Genomic DNA, 16354 nt, shown 5'->3' on the forward strand with positions numbered 1-16354 from the left:
ATTTTCAAGTTTTCCAACTCAAGGCATAAGAAATAGAATAAATCAAGAGAAACATGGACTAAAAAAAATTAAATAAAAAAAAAATTCTTAGAGAGAACAATCATTTAAGTGGCTCAGAGCACTCAAAGAAGTCTCCAAGAATTTCTCCAATATTAATATCAAATCAGACTCACAAGACATGGTCCAAGCTTTAATCAACACAGCAGCATCCAAGGAAAAGCTAAAGAACATTGCTGAAGACATTAAAACAGTAGCAGAAAAAGTAGATCAAGAAATTTGTATTAAAGTAGACAGAACCCAAGTTAACAAAGCCCATAGCCTAGCTACGCAATGTAGAAGGCTTGGGTATCTCTCTTCTTAGTTTGAATTATAACCACTACAAAAAAAATGATTTAAAGATATTACAATCACAAGATCCTGAAATCATTCTAGGATTACCAAACCAAGGCCTATCCTTGCACCATATTGGAGGCATGACTATAAATCACAAGTAAATTAGATATCAGAATACATATTCCCGAAGCAATCTTGCTCAACTTGTGCTTTCCCAAATCATGTCTTAAAACTAGTATGATTTTCAAATTCTTCATTCTACTTTTTTAGATGCTAAAGATGTAAAAGACTAAAGGAATTACTAGAAAAGGAAATAATATGCTGCAAACCTTCATAACTATTAAAGTTTGGACATCTTATGTACTCTAGGAAAGCACAAATATAATTCAATGAAAATATAAGGGAGAGAGAGAAAGATAGAAATATGCAACGGGGAAATGAGTACCGAGCTCCTTCCTTATATATGGATTCTTCAGAATTTTCTCGTCAATCTTAAGGCCGAGACCAGCTGCCAAAGTATTAAAGCAACTTATAAGCAAATCTAGCAAACACCAATATCAGATCAATGCTGAGAGTGAGGCTATTTTCTCAACCAAGGCACAAACCAAACAATCAAGCACACACCCCTATGCTAAAACTAAAAAGACAAAATAGAAAGAGGGAATGAGAGAGAGAAATGAGGAGAATTTTAAGAACCTGATAAGTTCTAAGAATCACATCAGCAAGATGGCATGATGCAATATTTAGAGAAATTGATAAACAAAAGTGCAGACTCTATCTTGCCTTTATAATTTTAAGAATAAGGAAAGAAGAAAGAAAATTAAACTTAAGTGAAAAATAGTTACATATTAGACAGATATAAAGCGGTTTATATCCTCCATTCTCTTCCTTTTCTGCTTATGAAAATTTCCATAGAATTAATGAATGTAGTATACGTAGTTGATGCATTTTATAATGGTAAAAACACATTGGGACAAGAAATGCGTTAATAAACTTTCCAGTGCAAGGATTAAGAACTTGATAAATTACAAATATTACCAATCAATAGTACCAAAAGTTGACAGCAACATGATGCAAATACAATACCATCATACAACTCAATAACAAGGATAATTAAGAACTTGATAAAATAAAAATATTTGAAAAACAACAGTAAGCAAAACAAAAGCTCATTACTTTTCTAGCTATAATGGATTAATAATTCCCATGTTGTGAGTAAATTTACCGTAGCTCGTGTCTCTATTTCATACTGATGAACAATATAATCTATTTCATTATTTTGTACTAAGGACCAGTATACTCCGTCAAGATCAGTTGTGCTTAATTAGCATCCAACTGCATTGCCCAGCCAACAACTTCATAACATTATAATCAAAATCATTTAAAACCAGAAAAAACATTAAAGCAATCAGTATCTCACCATTGAGTTCGATGCAAGCTCTTCTTTCAAGGAGTTTCTTTCAGCACCACGATATATTCTCTACCCCTTTAACCATTCGACTCTACTCCAGTAAGAGTAATTTGATTTATTTTTTTTACTCTAATAAACAAAATTTTCCAATGTTAATTTTTTTTATTCCGTAATAAAAAAGATCTTAACTTGTCGAATCCAATAAGAATTTTGATGAAGAAATAGTAATTCAGCAAGATCTACAACCTAGGGTTTTAAAACGGGTAAAATTGGGTAATTGCAACTTGCAAATATCAATTAAACCCACATAAAAATTGAGAGAAGTACTATTAGAAGTTAAAAATCAACAAAGAGTGATGTAAAAATGTAACCTGTGAGGAGAACAAGAGCGATAGCTGTTGAAAATCAATTTTCAATGGAAACCATCAGATCTGAGAGAAAGACAAGAGTATTTGGCAAGAAATATAAATTTTTGTGATAGAATGATGAGAATCGCAAGGAGAAAGAAAATCTGAATTCAAAATCTTGGCCATGACTCCATGAATCTGTGGAATTCAGATCGAATTAAGGAAAAAAATACGGAATAGTTAGGGTTAAGAATTTGACGAGTAGGGTGTTTTGTGATGTTGGGCGGTATAATGATATGTGGGTTCACCTAATTCAGTTCACATGCGGGGCACATGTAAGTGTTCTCGACGCTTTAAAAAGTCTAAAATTATTTTTGACACTAAAAAGCGTCGAGGAAACACGGATATCATAATTTACTGTTGGCGGCCTAGCCCTGGCGTCGAAAAAGAGCTCTTTTTGTAGTAGTGCTATGCCCTAGATCCTTTTATTCATTGTTTTCTACCTACTCTTAATCTTCGTAGTTTAGTTTCCTTTGATTACAATATATTGGTTACTTTATAATCTGGATTATATTAATTAATTAGGAATAGAAAGACTCGTTTCTCTGTGGATTCGACCCTACTTCCCTATCTACGTTAGTTAGAGGATTTAGGAATTACTTTTGATTAGGGGATACGACTTTACCCTGTCACCACCATAAATAACTCACCTTCATTCTCCATCCCAGCCTCACAGTAACAAAAAAAATATATAAAAAAAAAAAAAAACACTTACCCAGCCGTGAACTCCACCGCATCACCACCATCTGTTCACTTATAATAGAAGGTTATCGAGAATCATGGCTATTGTGGGAGAATTGATCTAATTTTACTCTTTTTCTTTGAATACTCTGTTCTCTAATTTCTCTAGTAATCTCTTTCTCTTTCATACAATTGCTTTGTTTCTCACGCTCTCTTTGACTAGTCTTATTGGGCTTTTATTAGTGTACTCCTATTTATTTAAAAAAAAAAAGGAAGTGAATGACGTGCGTGGCCATGTGCCAAAGAAGACCAAATACCACTCAAGAGTCTTCCACTTGTGATAATTAAAAAAAAATCTACTTACTTCAGTAGATAAGTTTAAGTTAGGTTTTTGATATAATACATAAATTTCTTAGTTTATTTCCTGTACGTTCACTATAAAAATAAAAAAATATATAAAAAAAATATATAAAAAAAATTAATAAAATATATATATATAGCACAATTCAGATTTTTTTATTAACAAAATTCCGCCGAGAGCACGTCGAGGAAATAATCAGCAACAACGTCCTGTCTATGACACTATAATAGCTGACATGCAACGAGAAATCCAAAAACTTCAACAACGTCTTGCACGTTATGAAGCTGCTGCTAATCATTCCCATCAATCAGACGGAGAACAATCAGGTAGCCTAGATGAAGATTTCAATCCATTTCACGAACCCGAGGGTGAATATTCAAGTGGAGAAACATCTCGTTCCCGACGAACGTGCCATCCTCGACACCAAGGAAAGGAGTTTGGAATCAAACACTACTAGAAATAGGCTAAATAGCGACGGAATTGTTGCGACGAACCCTGTTTTCCGTCGCAAAGTTCACATTTTTCGACGGAATATGTTTCGTCGCAATTTAGCGACGGAAAAGTTGAGTTACGAGGCTGTATCCGTCGTAAATTTTCCGACGGAAATAAATTCCGTCGCAAATTATGCATTTTTTTTTAAATTAAAAATATGGCTCGACCTAAAAAAAAGGGGGAAAGAGCAATTGAAGCAGCAGAGTGAGAAAGAGAAGGAGAGAGAAAAAGAGAAGGAGAGAGAGAAAGAGGGCGGCGCGTTATCTCCAGCGACGGTGACCGGCGACGGTGACGCCTGCCGTCGACGCAAACCCACCGCCGAGAACGAAACAGAGAAAGAAGGGTGAAAGAAAGAGAGAGGAGAAAGAGAACGAGAAAGAGAAAGAGAAAGAGAACGAGGAAGAGAGAGCTTTCGAGGAAGTGTTTCTGCCGATTGACGGCCGTGGTTGTTTCCGGCGAGCAACTGCCGCGTCTAGGTAAGTGTTGCCCTCTAATTTTTGGTTTTTTTTTTTTTTAATTTTGCAAAAAAACCACCACCGGCTAACCTTTAACCACCACAACGCAGCCTCTGCGCCGCTCCACTGTCCCCTCGCCGTGACTGAAGCACCTACATTGATATTGGCTGAAAATTCAGTAAGTTGTCCTTTGCTTCCCCCCTTTTTTTTCAATTTAATTTTGTTTACTTATAAACCCTTACTTATTTTATTTATTTTTAATTTTTTGTTGGTTTAATTGTTAAAAAGAAGTGCAGATCTAAAGGTTAGTTACATTACAATGTGTTTTAGTTTAATTTTTTTAGAATTATGTTAATATAAAGTATCTTAATTTAGTTTAATTTTTTTAGAATTATATATGTTAGTTTAATTTAATATATAAAACGGTAGTTTGGTTTGGTTTAGTTTAATATGATATATTAGTTTACTTTGGTTTGGTTTGATTTGTTTCTCTTGTTTAGTTTAATCTTGATATATTTGTTTAATATTATGTATGTTAGTTAAGTATATATATATTTTAAAAAATCATTTGCATAATCATATGCCTAGATACCCGTTCAAGGCATACACATTAGGAGTATGTCTTGAATAGTCCCCGGTTGGGACTGTCCTTGTACGTTTATTCTTACTTAGGTGGTGAATGTATTCCTTTGTTTTAATTCTAAGGAAGATCCTTGCTTGTCATTTCTCTACAATGTTCTCTAGGTACATACAAGGATGGGTTAGGTTGGAGTGATAAGGACCCTTGGAAATCATTTCTCTTCTCATTTGCATTTCCACAACAGTTTGATCTATAATGAATATATATTGTGCTTTATGACTAATGTGATTAATGGCATATGTGTTAGTTGTGTAGAACTTGTAATCATGAAACGAAAAGAACGTAGCTGGATGTACGAAAGGAAGGTTGGGAATTCTATTAATCCTGAGTTCTTGAAGGGGGTAGATGAATTCCTTAAATATGTGGAAGATCATCCCGAGAGTAGCAACCCGAATGAAGTTAGGTGTCCATGTTTTAAATGCAAAAACAAACGTCTCTGGGATCCAGATACGGTCAAACTTCATTTGTATCGCAACGGTTTTTTACCTAATTACTACGAGTGGATGTGTCATGGGGAAGGGTTTACAGGAACTCGTAGAAGGGAGTCAAATGAATATCGTGAAATGGTTTTGGATGCCTTTGGTCAGTCTCAAGATCAAGGCCATTCCGAAGAGCCACCTGTTTCATTAGAGGAGGAGCCTAATGCACAAGCCAAGCCATTTTTTGATTTGTTAAGGGCTTCTGAACAACCGTTGTATGAAGGGAGTTCATTGTCTGTGTTAGAGATGGCTTCTAGAATCACTAGCCTAAAGTGTGAGTATAATTTGCCGCACATATGTGTTGATGGATTTGCTTCTTTGGTTAATGAAGCGATTCCTAACAACAACCACATGGCCGAGACATTCTATGAGGTCAAGAAAATTGTTAAGGGGTTAGAGCTGCCCCATGAAAAGATTCATGCATGCCCGAAAGGATGTATATTGTTTTGGAAAGATGATGCTCAATTATCTACATGTAGGGTGTGTGGCAGCGACCGATACAAGAAGACTTCTAAAGGTAGCTTAGTGCCTTTGAATGTTCTATTTTATTTCCCTATCACACCTAGGTTGCAAAGGCTTTTTGCAACTAAAAACAATTCTGAGGAAATGACATGGCATGCTAAAAATCCTCGAGTTCAAGGCACAATGGCACACCCTAGCGATAGTGAAGCGTGGAAACACCTAGATAGTTGCTTTCCTGAGTTTGCCTCTGAACCTCGTAATGTTCGACTTGGCCTATGTACGGATGGATTTGCTCCACATGGTCAGTTTGGGGGACAGTATTCATGTTGGCCTGTCATTTTGACCCCTTATAACTTGCCTCCGTCAATGTGTATGAAAAGACAGTTCATGTTTCTTTCGTTACTCGTTCCTGGTCCTAAAAACCCTAAGGGCAACTTGGATGTTTACATGCAGCCGCTCATACACGAGTTGAAACAGTTGTGGGAAGTTGGGGCAAATACTTACGATATTTTGAGAAAACAAAATTTCAATCTTCGAGCAGCCATCCTATGGACCGTTAGTGACTTCCCGACTTATGGTATGTTATCTGGTTGGACCACAGCCGATAAGAAGGCTTGTCCATATTGCATGGAAAAAAGCAAAGAATTTTGGCTCGAAAATGGTGGTAAGGTTTCTTGGTTTGAGTGTCGTCGTCAATTCCTTCCGACAAATCATCCTTTTCGAAATAGTAAAAATGCATTTTGTAAAAACAAAGTCGAAAAAGGTTCACCACCACACATCATGTCAGGAGAGGAACTTTGGGAATGTGTGAAAAACCTCCCGAAAGCAACAGATGGCCCCGAGGCACTGAAACGTCTCAAGAATGCAAAAAAAGGGTGGTTCAAGCAAAGCACTCTATGGGACCTTCCATATTGGAAACATCTGCTTGTTCGTCACAACTTAGATGTCATGCACGTTGAAAAAAACTTTTTTGATCAGTTGATTCACACTATAATGGACGTGAAAAAGCAATCTTGTGACACCCCATCAGCTCGGAATGACATTGCTAAATACTGTAAACGGCCCCAGCTACATCTTCAAGAGGATGATAGAGGAAAAGAATTCATGCCAAAGGCTCCATTTGCTCTTGACAAGGCTCAGAGAAAGGTTTTGTGTGAGTGGGTCAAACAGCTGCGGTTTCCTGATGGTTACGCTTCCAATTTGAGCCGATGCGTTGATTTGCAATTAGGTAAGTTACATGGAATGAAAAGTCATGATTGTCACGTGTTCATGGAGAGGTTGTTGCCCACTGCTTTGAGAGAATTGCTCCCTACCCATATATGGAATGCAATTACAGAGATAAGCCAATTCTTTCGCGATTTATGTTGCTACATAATTACAGTTAGCGACATGGAGCGATTGGAAAAAAACATAGCTGAGATCCCGTGCAAGCTTGAGAAGGTTTTCCCCCCATCTTTCTTCAACTCCATGGAGAATTTACCAATTCATTTGCCATATGAGGGCAAGTTATGTGGACCTGTTCAATATCGGTGGATGTATCCTTTCGAAAGGTAAATCAAAGGTCCTTTCTCAACTCTTACTTTCATCTCTTTCATTGATTTCCGTTACTTATACTTCTACGGCTACATAAACATAATTACAGGTTCCTCAATCACCTGAAACGAAAAATTGGTAATAAGGCTCGTGTTGAAGGTTCCATATGCAACGCTTATCTCACTGAAGAGATATCAAACTTCTGCTCCAATTACTTTCAGCCCTCAGTTGACACAAAAACACGAGATCTAGGTCGAAATGTGAATGCTGATGTGGAATCCCCGGTTGACAACGATGAAATCCCAGAGCTGTTCACGGTGGATAAGGGTCGTGTGTAAAATTTGGGTAAAACTCGGTATTTAGATGACAAGGAACTCGAACGTGCTCATTTGTTCGTTTTAAGAAATACCGGCATTCTTGGTGAATACGAAAGGTATATATGTTTACGATAAACTTTTGAAAATCCCTTAAATTTAATATAATTGCTGCAATGATTAACCATGTGTCATTAATCTAATAGGCAGTTTGAGGACTACATTCTTAGTACTCGAACTTATTTGCGTCGAGAAGATGTCATGGAGAAATGCGAAAGTGAATTCCCTGATTGGTTTCATCACAAGGTGATAATACTTTTCGAACATTGCATCTCGATTAATTTGTGATAATATAATATAATATATTTCATTTCAATTAGTGTGACGCTTGTATTCGTAACGGTTATAGGTGAGAGAACAAAAACCAAGTTCCGATGTGTTGCGAGCATTGTCTATGAGGCCTTTCAAGCGTGTTCGAACTTGGAACCAGATATTTGTCGGTGGCTTTAATTTCCACACACAGTCCTATGGCAAACACAAATCTACGATGAATTACGGGGTGTGTGTCTCAAGTGAGGACGGTGGAGAGTACTTTGGCATTTTAAACGACATAATTGAACTTGTCTACACCGGTCCCGAAAAAGAGTACAAGACTATTTTGTTTAGTTGTAGTTGAATGGATTGTGGTAAAGGAATGAACATTCATGAACAATACAAGCTTGTCGAAGTAAATCATACTAAGAAGTATCCCAAGTATGATCCATTTGTCTTATCTTACCAAGTGTCTCAAGTGTATTATGCATCTTACCCTAGCCTTAAACGTGATCGGGTTCAATGGTGGGCTGTATTTAGAACTCAAGCAAGGTCGGTGATTGATGCTCCGGTGGATTTAGAGTTTTTGCAGGGTCCTTCACCACAAGTACATGCAACGCTTTGTCCACCAAATGACATTCCAGACTATGAACTTGATAGTGATGATGATGATGACGATGGCTTTATTATCTCAAGCGATGAAGAAGAAGAAGAAAGCATTGGCTCCAGTGACAGTGACGAAGAAGAGGACATCGATGTATTTTTAGATGACACTAGTGATAGTAATAATGATAGTGATAATGATAGTGGTAGTAGTGATAAGAGTAATGAAGAGGAGAATATGTAGTTACTCCTTTAGTCTTCGAATGTTTAGTTTTTAATGACTACTCGGACTTGTAATATTGCATTACATTTTTGGTCTCATTTTATTATTTTAATGTCTTATGGATCTAATTTATGAATTTACAATGTGCGATTATAGTACTAACAACTTTTTCAGGTGGTCATCATGGGAGGAGGAAATAAAGGAGAAACGTCCAAGAGGAGAAAGTCTAAGGGGAAATCTCAGGTTGTACGTGTTGACGAGGATGAGTCAATGGAGGAAGAGGAGGCACATGATTTGGGGGCCTCTCAAGAAATCGTCAGGAACGTACAAGGGCAACAGGAGCAACAGCAGCATCAGGAACAGGAGCTACAGAACCCGCATCCTAATGACTTGCTAGAGTTGGACCCTTCCACACTTTGGTGCGTATGTATTTGTATAATGAAATATCCTTAAATTCGTATTTACTTTGATAAAGTAAATTTGTATTACTTTAACCATGTTTTGTTCACTTTTTGTTGATTATCTACTTACATGAATGTTTATCCTTTATTATAGGTTTGATGATATCCCGGTGAATAATGTGCTCTCCGACTCGCTAACCGGCTACTATGTTCAGCCTTGGAGGAATTATGGAGAGGTTGATGAAGATTCGAGAGAGCACTTTTGGAACTTGTTCAACGTATGATAACTTTAACCTAACATAATACATGTTTTATAAATTATATTGATGGAGTTGAATTTTGTAATAAAGACATTTTCTTGATTTGCAGAAAAAATTCAAGTGGGCACCTGAGTTAAACAACCAAGTGAAGGACACTTTCGAAGAAAAGTTTGCAAATCGCCTACGTGACACGTTCTACAACATCACACACAGGCTGAATGGTCGCAAACCAAGATGGCTTAATAAGGATGTCCACGAAGGCATGATGAAAATTGTTGCCACCGATCCAAAATATAAGAAGCGGTCGGAACAAAACAAGAAGAACCGAAGAGGCGGATCCATGGAAAATGTCGTTGAACCGACCCACTTTCAAGGTTCAATGTCATCTGTACAACATTCTAAAAGGATGGTAAGGTTCCTACAATATGTCCAGTAACAATTATGTCATTTGTCTATTAATGAATTTTGGTGGGCTAACATGTTTTCATTGATTTTCTGCACGTACATATAAAGGCTGCAAAAAACCAAGGCCAATTACCAAATGCCCATGATCTTTTCTTGAAGACACACTTCAAGGAAGTGCCTGGAAAAGGCCAAGTGGCTGCCAACAACAAAGCAAAAAGGATTGCGGTAAACACTTATTATATGAGTTGATATATGGCAAATTAGCAAAGTAGAACTCATTATATGCTTATTTTGGATGATTTTGGATGAGTTAGGGTCGAACATTGACATATGAGCTTATTTCTCTTAATTTCTATCCTTAGGCACTTAAAAGTATGTGATATTGGAATGTTATAAGAAAGAACGATCCATTTGCTTGAAAACTTAGAAAATAGGCATGGTTTTAGCCATATAGGCCAAATTTTGATGATTTTCGATGAGTTAGGGTTGAAAATTGCCTTATGTGCTTATTTCTATCCTTAGGCACTTAAAACAATTGATATTGGAATTTAAGAAGAAAGAACGAGTCCATTTGCTTGAAAACATAGAAAATAGGCATGGTTTTAGCCATATAGGCCAAATTTGGATGATTTTGGATGAGTTAGGGTTGAAAATTGACTTATGTGCTTATTTATCTTATTTTGTATCCTTAGGCACTTAAAAGCAATTGATATTGGAATGTTAGAAGAAAGAAACCTTCCATTTGCTTGAAAACATAGAAAATAGGCATGGTTTTAGCCATATAGGCCAAAGTTGGATGATTTTGGATGAGTTAGGGTTGAAAATTGACATATGTGCTTAATTCTCTTAATTTATATCCTTAGGAACTTAAAAGAAACTGATATTGGAATGTTAGAAGAAAGAACGAGTCCATTTGTTTGAAAACATAGAAAATAGGCATGGTTTTAGCCATATAGGCCAAATTTGGATGATTTTGGATGAGTTAGGGTTGAAAATTGACTTATGTGCTTATTTCTCTTAATTTCTATCCTTAGGCACTTAAAAGCAATTGATATTGTAATGTTAGAAGAAAGAACGAGTCCATTTGCTTGAAAACATAGAAAATAGGCATGGTTTTAGCCATATAGGCCAAATTTGGATGAGTTAGGTTCGATTTTTGACATATGTGCTTATTTCTCTTAATTTCTATCCTTAGGGACTTAAAAGCAATTGATATTGGAATGTTAGAAGAAAGAAACCTTACATTTGCTTGAAAACTTAGAAAATAGGCATGGTTTTAGCCATATAGGCCAAATTTGGATGATTTTGGATGAGTTAGGTTCGATATTTGACATATGTGCTTATTTCTCTTAATTTCTATCCTTAGGCACTTAAAAGCAATTGATATTGGAATGTTAGAAGAAAGAAACCTTACATTTGCTTGAAAACTTAGAAAAATGGCATGGTTTTAGCCATATAGGCCAAATTTGGATGATTTTGGATGAGTTAGGGTTGAAAATTGACTTATGTGCTTATTTCTCTTAATTTCTATCCTTAGGCACTTAAAAGCAATTGATATTGGAATGTTAGAATTTTGTAACCTTACCTTATATTGTTGGTTGTTTTTTTAACAATATTTTTTTTTATCTTCAATATTTTGTAGGACACCTACCAGAAGAAGCTCGAAGAAACAAGGAGTCAGGGGATTCAGAAGAGTCCCAATGAGTTGTACTGGGAGTCGGTGGGTGGGCGCAATAATAAGGGGCGTGTGAAAGGACTTGGCCAAAGTGCAGAGCTCTACTATGGCAAACAGGGTCGAGGTTCCCGTTCTTCACAGCAATACACGCCGTCTGTCATTTCTCAAATGCAAGACCAGATGGAACACAGGGTGCAAACTCTCCAAACTCAAATGGAAGCCCGAATGGCTGAAATGGAGAGGAGATACAAGGAGAGTTTCGATGAGATGATGAGTCGTCTCAACAACAACGACTCATGTTCCACCATTCATCCTCAGCATCGAGACCCTAGGAACGACCCGGGTGGTGGTGGAGCAGGCCAGGGTTTCCAGGCGATTGCGTAGCTTAGATTTAGTCTAGCATAGAATCACTCTAACCTAGCTTTTGTTTGGTATAGATACCAAAATGTGGACTATCTTTTGTACTAGGACATAATTATTATATATATATGTACATAACCCTAATTTCGTAGGTCGGTAATTAATTTTTTAAAAACAACAATTTTAGGACTCAATATTTAGTTTTTTTTTGTCGATTTATCATTAAAAAAATTCAGGTTTGAAAATGCAGAAAATTACAAAAATTTGTTTTGGGCTAGAAATACAATTTGCGACGGAATAATTCGTCGTAATGTACATATTTGCGACGGAAATGTCCGTCGTAAAATATAATTTGCGACGGAAAATTCCTTCGCAAAATATTATTTGCGACGGAATTTTCCGTCGCAAATTATAAATAGCGACGAAAAGTTCCGTCGCAAATATGTAAATTGTGACGAATTATTCCGTCGTAAATTATAATTTGCGACGGAATTTCCGTCGTAAATAATATTTTGCGAGGGACTTTTCCGTCGTAAATAATATTTTGCGAGGGAATTTTTCGTCGCAAATTATATTTTACGACGGAAAATTCCGCGTAATCTAAGGTTTGCGACGGAACTTTTTCCGTCGGAAGTTTGCGACGGATCTTCAGCAGAGGCCAATTCCAAGTCCGACGATATTATTTCCGTCGTAAAGATGGTTTACGACGGAAATTACATAGTTTACGACGAATTTTTCCGTCGCAATTTTGCTGTTTTCTTGTAGTGAAAGTTGAAATTCCAGATTTTGAAGGAGGTGTTCATCTCGATGAGTTTATCGAATGGCTCCATACAGTTGAACGTGTCTTTGATTTTAAAGACATTCCCGACGAACGCAAGGTCAAGCTAGTCGCCATCAAATTCAAGAAACATGCATCCATTTGGCCGGAGAATCTCAGACGACAACGTGAACGAGAAGGTCATAGTAAGATATATACATGGGATAAAATGAAACGCGAACTCAAGCGTAAATTTTTACCCAGTCACTATCGCCAAGATATGTTTCTCAAGTTTCATCACTTGGAACAAGGAAACAAATCTGTGGCCGAATATGTTGCCGAGTTTGAAGATTTATCAATGAAGTGCGACAATGCTGAACCGGAAGAGCAGACCATTGCAAGGTTCTTAACCGGTTTGGACCCAAAAATCTCCAAAGTCGTACAACTCCAACAATATTGGTCGTTCAACGACGTCACCAAGCTTGTTGTGAAGGTTGAAGGCCAGCAAGCAAAGGAGAGAACTGGATTTAAGTTTGTCTCTAAGGAGGCTTCTTACCGTGGAAATACTCTCACAAAGTTTCCACCGAAGGCCAACTCTAGCACATCAACGAAGATTGTTGAGAATTCAGTCACAACGAGCAAACCACAAAAGCAAGGTAGCAACAATCCTACCTCTAGAAGATGTTTTAAGTGTCAAGGATTTGGTCACATTGCTTCTGAATGTCCAAATTCTAGAATAATTTCTCTTGTCAAAGAGGAATTGTTAGAAGAGGAACAAGTTGAAGATATTGAGGATGAAAACAATGAAGAGGTTTTGCACGCTGACGAAGGCGAATCGTTAGTTATTCGTCGTATCCTCAATGCCGCCCCAGTAAAAGAAGATGAGTGGTTACGCAACAACATCTTCCACACTCGATGTACATCTCATGGTAAAATATGTGATGTCATTATCGATAGTGGTAGTTGAGAGAACGTGATTGCCGCCACCATGGTCGAAAAATTGAAACTTCCTACAAAGGATCACCCCTATCCATACAAGCTCACGTGGTTGAAGAAGGGGAATGATGTCAAGGTCTCTAAAAGATGCCTTGTTGATTTCTCCATCGGGAAGAAGTATCAGGATAAGGTATGGTGTGATGTCATCCCTATGGATGCTTGTCACCTACTTTTGGGTCGTCCATGGAAGTATGATCGTCGAGCAATTCATGATGGCTTTCATAACACTTATTCCTTTGAAAAGGATGGTGTCAAAATTGTTTTAGCACCTCTAAAAAGGGATTTGTTAGCAAAGCCAAACCAAGAGAAGAGCTCTGTTGTGTCAGAATCAATGTTTACAATAGCCTTGAAAGAATCCAATATTGCTTGTGTTCTAGTCATGCTCGAGGAAAATCAAGAAGATCAAGGAATACCGGACGAGATCCAACCTCTACTTCGCAAATTTAGTGACATTATGCCGGAAGAAATTCCTGAAGGTTTACCTCCAATGCGTGATATTCGTTCAACATTGCATCGACTTTGTTCCTGGAGCAGTCATCCCCAATAAGGCTGCCTATCGGATGAGTCCAAAAGAGCATGAAGAGCTTCAACGACAAGTCATCGATCTCATGCAAAAAGGATTGGTATGTGAAAGTGTGAGTCCATGCTCAGTTCCAGCACTTCTTGTCCCAAAGAAAGACGGATCGTGGCGCATGTGCATTGATAGTCGTGCCGTTAATCGGATCACTATCAAATATCTCTTTCCCATTCCGCGCCTTGATGATCTACTTGATCAATTGCACGATGCTGTTGTGTTCTCGAAGATTGATCTACGAAGCGGATATCATCAAATCCGAATGCGACCTGGAGATGAATGGAAGACTGCTTTCAAGACCAGGGATGGATTGTATGAGTGGATGGTCATGCCGTTCGGTCTTTCCAATGCTCCTAGCACCTTTATGCGACTAATGAATCAGGTATTCCGCCATTTCATTGGCAAGTTTGTAGTTGTTTACTTTGATGATATTCTTGTGTACAGTCGAAATTCTGAAGAGCATATGAATCATCTACAACAAATTTTCCAAGTTCTTCGTGAACAAAAGTTGTATGCAAATCTAAAGAAATGTCACTTCCTCATCGACAAAGTGGTATTTCTTGGATATGTTGTCTCTAGCAATGGGATCGAGATGGATCCTAGCAAAGTTGAAGCCATCAACACATGACCAGTTCCTCAATCAATCCATGATGTTCGTAGCTTTCATGGTCTAGCGTCCTTCTACCGCCGATTCATCAAAAATTTCAGCACTATTGCCGCCCCGCTCACTGAAGTACTGAAGAAGGAGAAGTTTGAGTGGACCCCAGCAGCTCAACAAAGCTTCGAGAAGTTAAAAATTATGATCACCCATGCACCAATTCTTGCCTTGCCAGATTTTGATAAGGTTTTCGAGGTAGATTGTGGTGCTTCGGGAGTTGGTATAGGTACAGTCCTCATCCAGGAAGGACGGCCAATTGCTTTCTTTAGTGAGAAACTCAATGAGTCAAGGCGCAAGTACTCAACCTATGAGAAGGAATTCTATGCAATTGTACGATCCTTAGATCATTGGAGTCACTATCTTTTGGCTAAAGCATCTTCACAGCCAACAAAAACTCCAACGTCGTCATGCAAGATGGAGCAAGTTCTTATCTCCCTTCCACTTTGTCCTCAAGCACAAATCCGGGACGCAAAACAAGGTTGTTGATGCCTTAAGTAGAAGACATGCCTTGCTCTCCACTCTTCAAGTCAAAGTCATTGGTTTCGAGGTTCTCAAGGACTTGTATGAAGATGATGAAGATTTTGGGGAAATTTGGAATAATTGTTCAAGAGGCCCTCAACACTAGTTTCATCGAAAAAATGGCTACTTATTCAAGGGAAATCAATTATGCTTGCCAAGGTGTTCCTTACGCGAGATGATATTACATGAGTGTCATGCTAGTGGTCTTGCCGGTCATTTAGGTCGTGATAAGACATTTGGCATTGTTAAAGAAAATTTCTATTGGCCGCACATGGTTCGTGACATCGATCGATACGTCAAGCGATGTCAAGCATGCCATATTGCCAAAGCCCGAGGTCAAAATACTGGTCTTTACACACCATTGCCGGTTCCTGAAGCTCCTTGGGAAGATGTCAGTATGGATTTTGTTGTTGGGTTGCCTCGTACCCAACGCAACAAAGATTCCATCATGGTTGTTGTTGATCGATTCTCGAAGATGGCTCATTTTATTCCGTGCAATAAAACTAATGATGCCACGCAGATTACTGATCTTTATTTTCGAGAAATCGTACGGCTACATGGAATACCAAAGACCATCACTTCTGATCGAGATGTCAAGTTCATGAGCCATTTTTGGAGAACCTTATGGCGCAAGTTAGGAACACAGTTGCAGTTTAGCTCTGCCGCACATCCTCAAACTGATGGTCAAACTGAAGTTGTCAATAGGACTCTTGGAAATATGCTGAGAAGTCTTGTAAGCAAGAACATCCGACAGTGGGATGTGTTGTTAGCTCAAGCCGAGTTCGCCTACAATTGTTCTCCGAGCCAAACAACTGGTGAAAGCCCTTTCAAGATCATTTATGGTAAAAATCCAACTACGTCGGTTGCTCTTGTTCCACTACCCGCTCCTGATCACTTTAGTGGTGATGCCGATGAACGAGCTAGAGAGATCAAGAAGTTACATGAGAAGGTTCGAGCTCAAATTACAAGGCAAAATCAACGCTATCAAGAACAAGCGAACAAGTTTCGTACACCAGCTAGCTTTAAGGAAGGAGATCTTGTTT

At 37.9% G+C, this 16354-nt stretch overlaps 1 long non-coding RNA gene across 1 annotated transcript; it reads right to left on the minus strand.

Moving 5' to 3' along the window:
* Nucleotides 1–741: 741 nt before the first annotated feature.
* LOC145612541 (uncharacterized) lies at nucleotides 742–2416 on the minus strand. Its single transcript, XR_014106646.1, has 3 exons — nucleotides 2116–2416; nucleotides 1754–1873; nucleotides 742–841 (listed from the first exon to the last, which is right to left on the minus strand). It is a non-coding gene; the product is annotated as an uncharacterized LOC145612541 (long non-coding RNA).
* Nucleotides 2417–16354: the final 13938 nt, after the last annotated feature.

The sequence above is a fragment of the Chenopodium album genome, chromosome 1, assembly GCF_948465745.1.
Source record: "Chenopodium album chromosome 1, dcCheAlbu1.1, whole genome shotgun sequence".
Classification (NCBI taxonomy): domain Eukaryota; kingdom Viridiplantae; phylum Streptophyta; class Magnoliopsida; order Caryophyllales; family Amaranthaceae; genus Chenopodium; species Chenopodium album.